At 37.3% G+C, this 6,117-nt stretch overlaps 1 protein-coding gene and 1 long non-coding RNA gene across 2 annotated transcripts in view; one reads left to right on the top strand and one right to left on the bottom strand.

Moving 5' to 3' along the window:
* The window catches only part of LOC112487883 (uncharacterized), an 89,107-nt gene that overhangs the window by 37,305 nt on the left and 45,685 nt on the right, over nt 1-6,117 (bottom strand). Inside the window, exon 3 of the long non-coding RNA XR_003051386.1 lies at nt 98-240. This is a non-coding gene — a long non-coding RNA (uncharacterized LOC112487883). The remainder of the gene's footprint in view (nt 1-97; nt 241-6,117) is intronic.
* adgrb3 (adhesion G protein-coupled receptor B3) overlaps nt 1-6,117 on the top strand; it is a 104,356-nt gene that overhangs the window by 8,239 nt on the left and 90,000 nt on the right. The gene's annotated exons all lie outside the window — the stretch shown is intronic.

Consider the following 6,117-nt stretch of genomic DNA (forward strand, 5'->3'; position numbering starts at 1 on the left):
AATGCCCAACATTCAAATCTCTTTATTGAGATTTTGCCCCTTAGTCTATGTTAGAATTCTCAGAGGCTTCACGGACACCACATGTGATATAACTTACCGTGTGTCCAAGCTGTGAGGAAAGTAGTGTCAGCTGTCTTCTCAAGGCTGCGTCTGATGTTCGTCAAACTAGAAGCTCACAGGTTCACATAACTCTGTGTCAATCCACAGTACCACCATTGAAAAAGGCAATGATAGAAGCAGCTAGAAGAGAAGAGAAAGTACAGCTTTACTTGTCAGTGGGAAATTCTCTATGACTTGGTGAAACCTTTGGAGGTCAATGCAGGAACGTTTTTCCCGTATTTGGTGCCAAATCCTTCTTTTTTTCAGGCAATCGAGGGGGCGGAAAGCGGCATTGTTCATGTTATAGTAGGGATGGGGATAAGATTTGCAATTTCCAATTTTATATTTTTTATCTAGACCAGAGGTCTTCAGCATTCATCAACATGAGAGCCATATTTACCACAGTTGAACCACAGCACAAAATCCCACAGTGCACCACCAAACAGAAATGTCACAAAATGAATGTTATGAAATACAATGATCTTTTAGTTTTGCAGTTCACTCACAACTGACTGACTCAGTATGAAACCTGGTCCTGCTTAATTAAACTAAGCACTGATGTGCATGTAGAAATTGAAAAAAAAAAAACCTCTATAAAGTCTTTTTTGTTTTTTTGCAGTTAACTAATTATGTTTTTCAATAGTTTTGAAATTGGACCATTTTCTCATGACACATTTATATCCCTGAGCCCAATGGTTGGGAGTCGCTGGTTTAGAGAACCAAGGAAGCTGTCGAATTAGTGTGATGTCTAGCAGGTTGGTGACCCCTGATCTGAACAAATCAACATTTGGAACCACGTAATGACCTCCTATCATGTCCCTCAAATATAATTGGTCCCATATTTTATTGATTAGACTCCGGTAAAGACAGATGCAGTGAAGCAAAGTCTACAGTATATTAACTCTGTATTCAGCAGCCTGACGGTGAATATAAAGCTATATTTTACAGAATATCTGCTTTTTTACATTCTGATGCTGCTACAGATGCTGAGGTTTATACGTCTAAAACCTTTAAACCGCCCAAATTCATGCAGTTAAGCTGAGGCTCACTGAAAAACATCACAAAGGTTCGTATTGTTTTCTTTCTCGTCCTGTCTTCCACTTCAGAAGAGTCTCATTTTCTTTCCTCTTTGGTTGGGACTTGACAGTTTTCGAGAATCAGGGTCAAGGAGCCACATTGTTTACAAGGAATGTGGTTTCTTGCAAGTTCTTCAGTGCCGATGTGCATTTTGAGATCCCTCATTATTGTGGGGGAACTGTTCCTTACAAATAATTGGAACAAACATTTTCTGTCCCTTGTAGCAATGGCACAAGAATATTTTTAGTGCAATTATTGGAAAATAAATGGGATTGTCTCTCCTTTTCCCACTCAGAGAATATTTTCATTCTGTTAGAATTATTTTCCTACTCCATCTGTTTCTTTCTGCATTGTCACTCCCATATAGACATAATGGAGGAAGAAGATGCCCTCCGGAGATGAGTGTTTATAATTAGTTTTAAAAGTAGCGGAGCTCATAACTATGTGGAATATCCAATAAATATTTTATGGCTTCACAAAGAAGGTCTGCACATTCATTATGAGCAAAGCAAAACAGTTAGTATTAACAGATTTGAGTCCTAATTGTGGAGAAGTTCATTTAGACAAATGATGACGATAATAACTTTCACACATAATGACATGAATGTTTGTTTGTTAAATAGAAATGTCTTTTATGTCTTATGAAAATGTCTTGTATTTTTATGTTAAATATCAGGATGAAACCATCACAAAACCACACTGCACCGCATATATTTGCTTTATCGACACACATTGCAGAAAAAAAATATTTCACCAAAAGAAACCAGCCTAAAACAACATCTCAATGTCAAACATTGTGTTTGTGGACACTTCGACGTGGGGTTGAACCAGCCTAACCCAGTGCATGGCAGTAGATAAGTCTACGGCTGACCAGCTGACCGACACGATTATTATAATAGTCATATGGATCATGAGGTACTGTAGACGGACGGTTTCACTTTCAATCTGGACGTGTTCTACAGGCCACCGTCAAGATGTACAGTAAGGATAAAAAAAACACCAAATATATGAAGCACATTTATATACTTAATCTATATACTTTATCATAACTTACTTTACAGTTTGCCATATTTATATTTCCATCATCATTGTCACAAATACCCAACTGCAGAGAAACACATAGATCTACCTGCTGGTACACAGAAAAAATGTATGGTCATATTTAGGAAAGCTGATTGATCTCATTGATTAATTAATTGTGAATAGTCATGATTAATCATGATTATTCCACAGCTCCTTAGTGATTAATGAGAATAAAAAATTTTTTTTTTTTTTTTTTTGACAACGCCGAGCATAAGCCATGTGGAAAATGGCAACAAGGTTTTACTGGCAAATGTGTGTGGAGCGTCCTAATGCACTGTCACCTGCCAAAGTCCTCAGCACTGCAGCAGCTCAGCCTTGCTGCCTCACACAGTGAGGCCTTTTATTCACTTTGGATCTCAGTCAAGTCACTCAGTAGTCACACTGCATTATGTTCAGCCCCATTGTTTGGTACACTTGGAGGCCATTTTAGTTCCAATCGAGGGAAGGAGAGAAGCTCTGTTCAACAAGCACTGGCTGTTTTTGTTTTCATGCATGTTATGGGCATTAGTTTGTCCGGGGTGGTGCTAAATATCTCGAACGACCCATGTCGACAAGCTTAGAGTGAATACGTGTTAGAGATTTATCCCATTGTAGAGGGTGTTTGTTTTCTGGGCTGCTGTGTTCACTGCTCTGTACTGAACATCCTGTCGCAACTGGGAAATGCTAAAGGAAGATGTTACTGAAATGACAAGGTCACGACACAAAGGTCAATTCACTGTAGGACCTTGAGAAACGTCAGTGTGAAAATACCAGCCATCGTCTTGGTCGTGTTGCCCTTTCTATAACAGGGAAAAAGGAGGAAGATATGGCGATGATTTGGACTTATGTTTGAACCATAGTCAAATTATATTTTTGTCAGACAACACACAGTAAAAATCTGCATCATATTATTTTAATACACTAAGTACTACTTGTTTATAGATACTGATAGATGCTGGTGAAAAAAATCACAAATATTCTTTTGTTCTTTTTAGGTCCCAGTTATACTGGGAATCAGTTCTTTGAAAACAAAACATTAAAAAATATGATACTGTAAATAATGTACTTGAACAAAAAGGGTTATTATAATTTTTACTTTGTATTCACAGTTTTAATTAATTTTAATACAATTCTAATCAATTAATTAATTAATTCAACTCAGTTAAAGATAAATCATTTTATTCTATTTTCATATTAAATGCAGAGTTGTGACAGTTAATTCCACCAAGCAGCCCTGAATGCTAACCTCCTGTGGTTCTTTTAGTCATGCGTGCAGTATGTTATAATGTAGTATAAAAGGGAGGTACTTGACATTTAGAGTTACCATTATGGGCTCTCTACACGACAGGCAACGCTTATTACAGGGAAAACCTTATCACACAGGTAGAGACTCTCAAGAGGCCTGCAGACCAGAGAGAGGGGATTCAGCTGATTGAAATATATGGACATGGGATTTTAAAAGCCCTAAAGCATTTGGCGGAACATACTTTTTTTCTTTACGAGGTGTGACTGTACTGGACTAATGTCACATGTACAGAGGTTTAACCAGGGACGGATCGTGTCCAGATGACAGAAATAATCAATTCATTTTGTCTAAGAGACATTGAGATTAAAGATTCACTGTAATGCTAACAACTAGCTAGCAGTCCTGTGGACATGTCAACAAGATGCTTGTTTTTGAAGTTCTCTTCTAAGCTTTGAGACTATGTTTATACAGTTGAAGTGACAACTCTTTAAAAAGCCCAGATGTTTTCAGTTGACAACCTACGAGTACACTGCAGCCTTGACTTGTCTCAACTAAAGCAATAAAACTCAGAAAAAGGAAAAATGAAATTCACAATTCAAATTATTGGCAGAATATGTTTTTGACTTTGCCCAAAAAATACAGTAACAATTACTAAAAAAATGTTCTGTATATACATCAAACATAAAATATGTTTTATCCCAATACAATATAAGTATTTATTGGGCTAAATGACTGGAGCTTCAACTGCCATGACAAGGGAATATATTTGTTAACCTGCACTATGTTTAGATACCTTAGCTACGCATTCATCCATGACGTGAAAAGAAAAAGTCTATTTCTAAACTCTTAGAGAGTGAGAACAGTATTAATGTGAATTTTACTGGAGCTGAAGCCTCTCACACTCACAGGCACGTCTGAAATGAGAACATCAAGCCCATCCATCATATTTGTAGTGTCACTGAGGTGACAAGTCCACCTTTTTGAACATTATAGCCTAATAAATGTGATTGTCATAAAATTTGCGTGTAACAGTTGTTGCCATAATAATGTCACATTAGATCAGAGAGATGGGTCGTACGCCACTGTCTGAAGCAGTCAGGACTCCAGTCGTCAAACTCACATTCATGCTGTGCAGAGTTCTGCGGTAAAACAATGGGGAAAATGTAAACGTGAATAGTGGCCATTCGTATTCTGTCGACGTTTCTTTGCCGTGAAGTTAGAGACGTGTTAAATTTGTTTGCCTGTACGTCCACGCTGCAACAGCTCCTCCAACCACTCGTAAATTGTACTTAAAAAGGCACAGATTCACCTGTTTAGCATTCAGTCGCTCATTCACCTCTCTTTGGACTTGCCCATTAATTAAAAATAACACAAAGCAACAAATCCAAGCCAATGCAGTGGCGAGGCTGGATTGATGCTCTCCTTAAAAGGTTCTTACAAACACAATTCATTAAGTCATTAAGTGCTAGAAGTGGGAGAAGTGCCCGTTCTTAATTGGTCAGGGTCTCCTATCAGATTAATTTATTATGCTCTGTATCTGTTGTTGGTTCTTTTTCTTGATTTGTGGACAAATTTGAAAGAGGGAAATATTAGCAATTTTATCAAAAGGAACTACAAGGACAACAAACTGTATTTGTTATTGTTTTCCTTGTTCCATGCAATACTTAACCATTTCTTTTCAAAGGTACAGTAGGATTTTGTCAAACATTTTGGGCCTTCCTCCAAGAAGCAAAACAACAGCGACACCCACTTATTGGCTGATGTCAGCGGTCCATCAAACTCCAAATCCAAATCCAAATTGTAAATAATATAATTGCCATTTCAACCTTAGTTTTCATGCAGTAGTGAAGTCATCACTGTATACACATAGCCTTCACTTCCTTCCATTATAATTTAGCCACTTGAGTAGTTATGCAGCTCCTGCCTTTCATTTTCTTACTTTTAAACCATCACTAGAGTGCTCTGGCGCCCCTCAGAGGAGCCTCCCCTCTCACCTTGAAAAGCTCCACACAGTATTTTGCCATGTCATCGCCACACCGCAGCACGCACATTTTAAGAAAAAAAAAATTTCATTCCTAATTGCACGTCTTGCTCGGACATCACAGCGTCCACTCTCTAGTTTGCAATTTATGAGTTAAAGATAAATGGAGCTTATGAATCAAAGCGAGGGCCACTGATGTGTTTATTCCCCTTTGACTTCAAAAAGGTTTTCATATAAATGCAAACATACTCAGCCTCTGAAGATGAAGAGGAGTGTCTCATCTTATTATACAAATTAGATTTGCTCATTGTCATTACGAGCATTATTCTGAGTGGGAAGATTATTTCTGGTGCATTAAAAAAGTGCATCCAGAGAGTGATCCTGCACGTCAATGTAGAAAATTAAAGCTTTAGTTGTAAATTTTTAAAACGGTACTGTGTGCAAGAAATCCTTTCAGAATTTAAAGCAGCAAAAAGGTCTTACAGAAGGTCAAATAAAAAACAGTTTTAACAATTTAATGGAAAATTAATTTCTAGCTCTTTTCCTAAATTTCTAATTCCGCTAAAAATTAACAGACTTCGTTTTTTTTTTTTTTTTCTCCATCTTTTTTTGTCTATAAACCAAGTTATTCCTGGCTTTTTCCCTTTTCCTC

This window comes from Cynoglossus semilaevis, chromosome 12, assembly GCF_000523025.1.
Source record: "Cynoglossus semilaevis isolate Cse_v1.0 chromosome 12, Cse_v1.0, whole genome shotgun sequence".
NCBI lineage: Eukaryota > Metazoa > Chordata > Actinopteri > Pleuronectiformes > Cynoglossidae > Cynoglossus > Cynoglossus semilaevis.